This window comes from Aulonocara sp. 'chitande type north' Nkhata Bay, linkage group LG3 (assembly GCF_057382095.1).
Source record: "Aulonocara sp. 'chitande type north' Nkhata Bay isolate Kocher_YH1m ecotype deep benthic linkage group LG3, A_spYH_male_GT1.1, whole genome shotgun sequence".
Taxonomy (NCBI): domain Eukaryota; kingdom Metazoa; phylum Chordata; class Actinopteri; order Cichliformes; family Cichlidae; genus Aulonocara; species Aulonocara sp. 'chitande type north' Nkhata Bay.
The window spans coordinates 67737440-67747438 of NC_141346.1; the positions used below are offsets into that span (position 1 = coordinate 67737440).

General features: G+C 43.5%; 2 non-coding genes across 2 annotated transcripts; one reads left to right on the top strand and one right to left on the bottom strand.

Annotated features, from left to right (window-relative positions):
• Nucleotides 1-4731: 4731 nt before the first annotated feature.
• Nucleotides 4732-4850, bottom strand: LOC147336734 (5S ribosomal RNA). The gene has a single exon (XR_015128700.1). It is a non-coding gene; the product is annotated as a 5S ribosomal RNA (ribosomal RNA).
• A 358-nt stretch (nt 4851-5208) lies between these two features.
• On the top strand, nt 5209-5327 carry LOC147336735 (5S ribosomal RNA). The gene has a single exon (XR_015128689.1). It is a non-coding gene; the product is annotated as a 5S ribosomal RNA (ribosomal RNA).
• The last annotated feature ends 4672 nt before the right edge of the window (nt 5328-9999 follow it).

Sequence of the window (9999 nt, forward strand, 5' to 3'; positions counted from 1 at the left end):
AGCAGACGCATATAAAATGGCAGAAGCACAGATGGAAGTGGTCGTGAGCCCAAATATAACAGTTTTGCAAAGATCGGAAAATGACCTCAAAAAACCCCAAACACCAAATCCTGAAACACGTCCTCTGGCACAAGTTCAAACAGAAGTGGTCGTGAAAGGCAAGAAAAAAAGGGGGCAAAAACAGAAAAGAGTGGCTGAAGAACCCAGACGACCGATTACTCGGGCGTATGCTCGGGCTCTTCTAGAAGCCCAAAACAACGTGGCTGATGGAAGCAACCTGAGAAATGAAGAAGTGTCAGGAAACCCTGAAGGAACCTCTGAAAGGGAAAACCCTGAATCCCTCCCTATGTCAGAACCAAAGGACGACGTGAATATGGAGACAGAGGCAAACATGAATAACGCCAGTGGACAAAACCCTGGGCCAAATGGAGGGACGTGGCAACATCAGCCAAATCCCAGATTTATACCCCATCATGGCAGAGTCCAGTATGATTCATGTTGTGAGATTGCTGCTCTCAGGCATCAACTACAAGCTTCCCAAAACCACCAGAACGAGCTTTACTGGAAACTGGTAGCTGCTAATAAGAAGGCTTCTTATTACCAGTCTAAGGTGACCAAACTTCATGCACAGATGATCGCCGACAAAAAACAGCATGAAGAAACAATTAAAGAGCTCATAGAGCAACTGGAGGAGGCTAATGATAATAATAAGCCTGATAAGAGCAAAACAGAGGTTCAAGCAAAGGACAACCAAGCAGTTGTCATGCTGGATGACATGATCCGTGTCCTGCACGAAGACGTCAGCGACCCTACCACAGAGCAGTGTGTGGATTCTTCTACACAAACCACAGAGGCTTCACACACGGACTGTGTAGGTCTGAAGGAGGCTCAATTTGAAGTCCAATACAAGACTCAACAAGAGCAAATAGGAACACTCCAACAACAGCTCCTAGAAGCTCAACACCAACTCAAGGAACAGGAAGACAAACATAGGCAGGACCAGGAGACACTGAACATGGAAATCAGTGAGCTTAAATCCCAGCTCTGCTCCAACAAGGAGCTTCATGACATGAAAGTAAAGACTCTTTATCAAGAGTTGAAAGAAGTCAAAGCGTCCTACATTAAAATCACACAGGAGCAAAATGAACAAAATTCCAACACAGCAAATGGAAAATCTGAGCTTCTGGTGGAAAAAGACACCAAAGAACAGGACAAGGAAGAAGAAGAAGACTCCCTGACATCAACTGAGATGTCTCTGCATGACTCTCTACAACAAACAGAAGACAGAGAGAAAACGATAACTACCAATCCAGCTGAACTCGAAACTGAAGCTAAGACTGTGCCAGAGAAAAAACCCAAGAAGAAGAAGAGGAACTGGCTGCGTCGGCTTTCCAGCTGTACCAGTCCACAGACAGACTGATTTACACAACTGTGGAAAAACTAAATAAATACAAAAAAAAAAAAAATTGGAAAACATAGATGTGTCATTATTTCATATAGATTTCAAATAGCATACCATTTGATGTCAACATGTTTTAGTTGCATTTGCAGTGCTCGTGCTGTTATATTCTTATGATTCTGTTCATTTTATGAGTGTATCCTTCAGCCTTGCTTCACATATTTACTGCTGCTTGATCAGCTTTAGTCCTGCTAGCATCAGCACAGGTAGAAACAGATCACACATCAGAGAATCGGCCGTGCATCTAAATGCAAATGGAAACTAAAAATGAAAACATAGATAACTGAGCTGAACTTCATAGATCTGAAAGTTGACCAATGCATACATAGTGCTAAAAATCAGGTATCGGGAAAACACATTATTTTATATTATGCTGATGTCAGGGCTCTGAGTGCGGGCAGGTGGAAATGTGGATCCAAATGCAGGACTCCGAGACGAAATGTAACTAAAACCACAGCTTTTATTGCTGGCATGAAACAAAAACAGAAACCAAACCATGAAACCAAGCAGGAACACACAGGCAGGGTCTGAGGGTACGACGCGACACCAAGCGTGGGAAAACACAGGGCTTAAATACACAGGGTAGTAATGAGGGAATGGGCCACAGAAGGGAGACACAGCTGGGGGAGCTGAACTTTATAGATCTGAAAGTTGACCAATGCATACATAGTGACAACACATTATTTTATATTATGCTGAAGTCAATTTTTATCCAATTTTATAATTATATCATATAATAAAGTCTGTTTTGAAGTTTACTATGGTAACAATTCATCTTTTTAGGCTTTTCAGAAACACTGTAACTTCATAGGTATGAACCAACAAACCATTTTTCATCATGAAAATAAAAAATAAATCTAAAGGAGATAAACATCACAACTGTTCAACCAAGCATTAAGTCCATTTTGAAACAAAGAACGATGTACACTCAGCCAATCACATGGCAGCAACTCAATGCAGTGTAAAAGGTGAGATGTAAAATAAAACAATTAAAAATATTAATTAATCTTAATCAATCTTAAAATATGAAGCAATCTTCTAACTCCCCTTTACATACAAAGCTGTGGCCAACCTTACAAACCATTTTGAATTTTTTCCAGCCGAGGCGTTCAAAATAACCAAACTGCTAATAGTCACGGTTTAATTTGGGCAGCTGCCTGCCTAATATAATGTAAAATCATCACAATATTTTACACAAAGAGAGTAAATGTATCCTTGTACTCAGCTAAGACAGCTGGGCTGCTGTGGCTTGTGTTTATGTTCAGAGTGACATCTGATTTAAAAGCAGACTGTCATGGTTGCGGCTGTGTGCAGGCAGGATGAGGACCCAAACGCAAGCTCACGGAGGCAGGAATGAACTCAAAACACAGCTTTATTGCTGGAGAGAAAAACCATACAACCTAAATGAGGAAACTATAACGTAATACACAGAGAAACACACGGCCATGAATGAGGGAGAACGCGACACAGAACTGAGGGAGACGCAGACATAAATACACAGAGGGTTAACGAGGGAAGTGGGAGCACACGGGGAACACAGGTGACACTGATAATCATAACAAGACACGGCAGAAGTAAACGCAACACTGACGGGAGACTGTCAAAGTAAAACAGGAAGTACACGGAGGTTCAGAGAGGAGGAGAGACAGCACGGGGAGAGCACGGACATAATGGGCTGGGAAAACATGGAATAAAATAAAAATAAAAATATTTCTAACATTTTGAGTTATTTTCCAGTGTTAGAAAATCAGCACTGCTCAGTGTTAGCCATTGTTAATCTTCAAAACTGACTAGGTTACTTTTAAACATATAACACTGTCAAAGGTGTTAATTTAACACTCAACAGTGTTGTATTTAACACTCAGAGGTGTGGACCCATATAGACACTCTCCAGTGTTAATTTAACACGGGAGATTTTGCTGTGCACTGTCGCCAAAGTGCTTGCTCATAGGGGGTCATATGATTGTTGGGTTCTCTGTATGTATTATTGTAGGGTCTACCTTACAATAATACATACAGCCTTGAAGTGAGTGGTGATGTGATTTGCTGCTGAATGAATTGGGAACTAATTGGAAATCTGGATATTAATTAAATAAACCTGCTTTGAGCATCAATTAATTGTTGTTTGAAATTCTTTATAAATATATAAATATAGTGCCACTCTTCTACTGTTTAAATTGCAACTGTTTAAAACTGACTAATTTATTCATACACTTGAGCATAAACACACGCACAGTAAATGGCCTGTATTTGTACAGCGCCTTACTTAGTCCCCAAGGACCCCAAAGAGCTTTACACTACATTCAGTCATTCACACATTCACACACACATTCACACACTGGTAATGGCAGCTACATTGTAGCCACAGCTGCCCTGGGGCGCACTGACAGAACATTGCAGAACCTTCAGCACCTCGTATGAAAAATATTTGACTGTGTGTATGCTTTTAGCACTGTTTGGATTTGAGAAAATCTAAAATAAATCAAAATTTGCTTTTAGAAGTTGTTTTATAAAGTTCAGTGGTATATTATGCATACAATAGGACATCTATTTAGATTTACATCTTCCACAGAAAAAACTGCACATTACTGAAACTTAGTATACTGGACTTTGTTGTTGTCCCACACAGGTTCAATTTCGAGTGGTAGATGGCTCAGTGCTCAGTCAACCAAGATTTTATGATAGTGGGCACAATGAGATAGATAAGCTGCTTGTAAACAGTACTTTTATGCTCTCTTTTTCCATTTGGATAAGAAAGAAAGAACCAGGAAACAAAGGCAAACAAATAATCTGTGCCTTTATCCCAGATTCACATTATAGGAACAGCTGCTCAATGACCACTGTAGTCTTTGCTTACAGCACTTTTATCTAGATCTATGCAAAGTGATCCACTACACCTACTTTTACAGTTAAATCATTTTATGAGCACTGATGCCATTTTAATCTGAGTTTCTACTCAAATACAATCAGTAAAGAAAAACACAGTCTGTGACGTTTGTTTTGAAGGAAAAGGTATTCCCTGCAAATGTTTATCTGTGTGAGACTATTCAGAAAACAGTAATTTTGTTTTATAGGTGAGACACTTGGCCTCTTTTTTCCTTGTTCTACGTTTGTCTTTTGTCCGATTACTCTGGAACACAAGATGGAAAACTGATATTCTCATGTTAAAAATACAGAAAAAGGATTTTATCACCCATAAATGTTAACTTCTCATGCCTCTAGCACAAGCAGGAGCAGAAGTGCCCTCTGCAGTTTGTGTGTGGAAGTGCAAAAGCTTACAGCACCTGGTATTCCCAGGCAGTCTCCAATCCAAGTAATGACCAGGCCCGACCCTGCTTAGCTTCCGAGATCAGACGAGATCGGGCGTGTTCAGGGTGGTGTGGCCGTAAGCAATGGAAGAGTTGTGAAAAAGACCTTTTATTGGTGGCAAATGTCACACAGTTTGATATATATTATTGTGCTAAACTTCATATGTTACAGCGACAACATGCAAACCTTCGTTATTAACTGCAGCTTCAAATTGAGCTCCAAAAACGCTTTTCCCGCAGTAACATCACGATAAGAAGACATGTTCGTTGATTACAGCACAGTGTTAAAGTGACAGAGAGAAAACAGTGTGTTGGGTTGATTTGGAAGTCCAACATTTTTGTCGTTTGGATATTTTAACGTAAATATAGAAAACAAAAACGTAAGCGTGTATGTGTCATTACAGCATGTATAAAAACGCCGTTTCAGAGGTGCCCTCACTTGCTTACGGCCATACCACCCTGAACACGCCCGATCTCGTTTGATCTCGGAAGCTAAGCAAGGTCGGGCCTGGTCAGTACTTGGATGGGAGACCGCCTGGGAATACCAGGTGCTGTAAGCTTTTGCACTTCCACACACAAACTGCAGAGGGCGCCGCTGCTCACTCAGTGGAGGCAGCTTGAGGAAAAGCTTCATGACAACGCTCCTGATTGCATTTCGCTTTTGTGCAAAACAAAACAAAAGAACAACAGGAACGAAATATTTAGGAAATACACGAACTTATTTATTCTGTAAATGTAGAGAATGTCTACAGCTAGTCTGTCTGGGCTCAGTAGTGAGGAACTTGTTAACCTTGTAGTGTGCAGCGGGCACAGTGTCAACCTGACACTCTTGTGCAACGAGTTTTAACTCTTATTGGCTGCCGACTGCGGCCCCGAAGAATACTGAATAAATGCGCATCAGTGTGCTACCCTGAGCAGGGAACACGATATCATGGAGTTTCTAACATGGAGCAAGGTGAAGGTGACGCGACTATGCAGGACCGCCCCTGCTTAGCTTCAGAGATCAGATGAGAACAGGCTGGTATGGCCGTAAGTGAGAGGCTTCCTCGACAACGGGGTTCATGTAGATACTGTAACCCATTTATTGGGATTTAAAAAACAATTTAGAGTGAAGGATATTGATTAGTTTCTACTTTTATTTTTAATAGCTGCACATGACAGCACAGTTATAATGTGTGTGCAGTTTTCTCTGTGGTGGGGTTGGGTGGACTGTCCCGGGCTCTGTGGGGCCGGGAGGCGCTGCTGCGCTGGGCCCCGGCCCATCCAGACCGGGGCCCCCTTTCCCTGGCGGGTCGCGGAGTATGGGAGTGCCTACTGGGGTCAGCGGGGGAGCTGGCCCCAGGGAGGGGTCACCTGCCCCTCCCTTCCTTCCCTCCCCATCACCAGCTGCCTCCCTCTTCCCGCTCCACCACAACCACCCACACATGCAGGGCCTTGGAGTAGGGGTATGTCACCAGGGTGCAGAGGAGGCTACCCCCCCCCCCCCCCCCTCTGTCCCCTTCTGGCTGCCTCTGCCTCAATTTTATCCCACAACTTAGACATTCACATCACTCACACCCTCATTACACATACATATAGGATCTTGGGGGTGGGCACAATACACGGAGTCCAAGTTACCATCAGGGTGTACACCTCACCCCTGGCGTCATTGCCCACCTCTCAATTGTAAATACACGTAGACATTGAGGGCTAGCAGGAGGGACTATGCGCTTACCTGCTGCTCTCTGGCAGGTAGCTCCATGCCCTCCTGGGTTTTAATTGCACCTTAGAACACACATGCATCAACACTACAATGAGCGGGTGGAGGGAGGTTTGGAGTCTTCTCTCACCCCCGTTCTCTGCGGCCTGCTGGAGCGGGGGGGCTAGGAGGAGTTGGCCGTCCGGCTGCGGTCTGGGGTGTGGGGCCTCCCTGCTGCTGCGGAGTCGGGGCGGTCTGCCTCTCCCCACCGCAGGGAAAAGGGTAACACCACCTGGGTCTGGGTGCAGTTCCCCCCTCCAGGGGCAAGGGTACCTAGACCCGGTTCGTAGAGTACGCTTGGGGAGTGTGATCGTGTGTACAGCGTCTCTTTATGTCTGTCTCCACGTCGGTTGAGTGTGGAGTAAGTGCATATGAGAGCATGAGGGTGGGAATGGATGTTTGTATCTGTGTGTGCCTGTATGTCTGTGTCTATATGTCAGGTTGGGTATCAGACGCCACCTCTCTGGGGACATCTCAGGCCCTCCAAGGTTTGGAGGCCTATCTCCACCCACCACCACTTCCCCTGCCAGTGGCGGACTCCCTCAGGTGTCGGTGCGTTGGTGGTTCTTTGTGTCTGGGGTGGGCGTCCGGGTACACACCGGCTCACTCCTTGGCAGCCGCTTATTGGGGCCTGGAGCCTGGGGCTCGCTCGGGCCACTTCGGAGGTGGGGTGCCCCCGGCCTCTTGGCCTGGGGCTCGGTCACTCAGGCACAGCTGGCTGCCGGCGGAGCTCACGGGCGCGTCACTGCAACCCCCCCTGGCTTCTGCTCCGCGGCTGCTGAATGAGCCCTCATCTGGGACTCTCCTCAGCTGTTACTGGGACAGTGGCGCGGCTGCCCCTCTGTGGGTCTTCCTTGGTCTCCTGTGTTCTGGGGGCCTCTGGATGTCTGGAGTTTTGATCTCCTCCATACCTGCTTCATACCATAGAGGACGGGGCTGTGGCTCCCCACACTCCCTAGCAGATCATTACATGGAGAAACCTTTGGAATGCAAGCATGCTGATCCACACAGGTATGCACACAGGTGTACACATTGGTATTCACAGACGCGAACTACAGCTTTCTTGGCTGCTGCCTCAAAGCACACTGTGCGCTGTCTATCTTGCGTGCTGCACAATATCGTTTATTATTTAGTAACTATTGATATCTACTGCTAGCTAGTTTATTGTGATGGTGCTTTTTTTTCTTTTTATGTTGCTCTTTGTTGTTTGCTTTCTCTTCTGTTTTTTTCTCTCCATACAGGTGACCCAGGTGCTTTGTTTTTTTTGTTTGTTTGTTTTTTTTCTTTCTTCCCCCCTTCTCACCGTCTCTTCTCCCCTTTGGTTTTCTTTCTCTCCCCCTCTTTCTTTCATTCTTTCTCCCTGTCCTATCCCACAGTCATGTCTGTCCCATTTGTAGCAACTGAAAATAAAATAAATTCATTATTATAATAAAGGTCAATCAAATGGACCAATATGGCAAGGCCATGATGATCCACTTGGTAAAATAAATCCGCTTGGCATCTTTCTTGGCCTTAAGACAACAATTCTGATGGCTATAGATCCAAACGGGACAAAAAAAAAAAAAGCATATTAGCGCTGGCATCGTCACTCATGTCTAGAATCAATTCGATTCAATTTGATTCAATGTGAATCGGGGAAATTTTGCCTCAGACAGTCAGAAATATTATAATTCAGGTCATGCATCAGTACATTTCTATATTTTTATATCTATAAAAAGAAATCTGACACTTGCGAGACTTTATCAAAGGTGTGAGCGTCACAGCAGAGGCCTTTGTGTCAAAGTAGCTGAGGATCAAACAGAAAAACATGAAGGTTTTCCTGGCCTGGGATTTTATACAAATATTCTGCAGTACATCAAAAACAAAAGAAAACCATTAATGAACATATGAACATTACCTGATGCTGCTGACGTGAAGCAGAGCAAAGTTACAGAGGTTTGATTACAGACACAGCTGAGAGTTTTGCAATTTTGCATCATTTTAAAAAGTTTAAATTTGTTCAGTGTTGAACGGCAGAAACGAGGCTTTGTTTTCAGAAGTAAGTAAAAGAAAAAAAAAAACAGTGGCCGACAGGCTGTAAGAACGGTAGACTTGTGCGTAACAAACAAGCGAATAATGCAGAAAACAGATTTTTAGACGGGAAGCTGTTCTTGAAGTACAGAGAGAGAGAGAGAGAGAGAGAGAGAGAGAGCTGTGCATGAAGTGTGATTTTATCCTGGTGGCAGCAAAACAATCAGAGGGAATTCATGACGATGTTTATGTGAAGCGTAGTTTGGAGCTTCTTTTGCTGCTGGTTTACTCAATATTGTTTGGAGAGAGATCAAACCTGCAGCTTCAGAATCAGCGCAAAAAGGGCGTAAACACAAAGCGCGGAGCCGCCAAAACATCAGAATCAGCGAGCTGTCGGCTTTCAGCTCGTGTCCGTGCAGTCAGGCGAGAAAGTCACATCTCACTAATTCTGATGCGTCGGCGGCTCCGCGCTTTGTGTTTACGTCTTTGTGCAGAATCCGTGTTCCTGCTCTCATTTACTGTTTTAGCTGTTTGGTGGTTGTTGAAATTTTGGGAGGTTTAACCTGAGATTCTGGCGTTTTGGCCAAAATAAATTTATATTAAAAATCGATTCAGGATTTTAATGAATCGATATCACGTTATCCAAGCTAGAATCGATTTTAATCGATAAATCGATAATCAAAACCCACCCCTGATGCATATACACGGGTCACACTGCTTATTGAAACTCCCCAAACATCAGATCTTAATCAGACAGGTTTTTGTTTTTTGTTTTCAAAGTTTAGACTTTGCTTCTATTGGACTTTTTATCAGTAACACGTGCTTACTTTTTGCAGGAACAGTTGAAACTAACATAAACAAATAACTCAAGAGGTGATAGTCAGCAGGGGGTTTACAAGTTGTGTGCCGCGTTGTCGGCGGTATAAGCTCGACCACTTGCAAGGTGAGCTGGCAGACATCACTGAACTCATCAGAGATGATTAGGTTCATTTTGACAAAGTGAACAGATATTTAACCTCCTAGGACCTGGCGTCCACATATGTGGACATCGCATTTTGGGTTGTTTAGACCAAAATACAAAATTTTGCTCTACAAGGGCCTGATATCCACTCACAAGGATGTTATACTGCCACTGTGCTATCGAAATTTTAGACAAATATCCTCATATGTGGCTCTCATTTTTCTCAGAAACTAAAATTTGGTAAAAAAAAAAAAAAAAAAAAAAATCTGGTAATTCTTTGTTTTTACATTCATCAGGTCCCAATCAGCCCAAATATCAAAGAGAAACTAAAAATGAATGCCACGGAGGAGTTTGGGTCTTAGGAGGTTAAAGATTATGCCACTACATTCTTGTCTAGAAGATATTAAAGTGTATTTGGTGACACACAAAAAATGGTAAAGTTTAAGTATAGTTTGGGTCCACACATGTCCAAACCCTGGTGTGTAGGCCTACTTACACTCAACAAAAATATAAACGCAACACC